Source organism: Carlito syrichta, unplaced genomic scaffold, assembly GCF_000164805.1.
Source record: "Carlito syrichta isolate Samal-C Ts95f unplaced genomic scaffold, Tarsius_syrichta-2.0.1 Scaffold303101, whole genome shotgun sequence".
NCBI lineage: Eukaryota > Metazoa > Chordata > Mammalia > Primates > Tarsiidae > Carlito > Carlito syrichta.
Genome location: NW_007247197.1, coordinates 25345 through 25675, shown reverse-complemented (window position 1 = coordinate 25675; position 331 = coordinate 25345).

The following is a 331-nucleotide window of genomic DNA, read 5'->3' as shown; positions in this document are numbered from 1 at the left end:
CAAAGGTCCTCCCTGCCCGGGCCCTCGCCGGCAGGCCCTCAGCCGGCACCCCGGTCTCTTCCTGGCGGCACCCTACTTTGCAGGGGCTGGGCGGGGCTACGTCACTGCCCTGGGTCGCCCAGCGGCTGGCTGAGCTGGATCTCAGCTCAGCTGAATCTAGCCCCGTCCGTCCACAGCGGAGGTCTGCTGGGCTTCTCCTTCCAGGGGTTCCACAACCGTCTCTGTTTCTTACCGCAACCCTTCAGACAGATGGGGAAATCGAGGCCGTAAGCGGAAGGCGATTTGCCGGAGATCAGACTAGACTCTGCCGTGCCCCTGTGTCCTGGCCTCA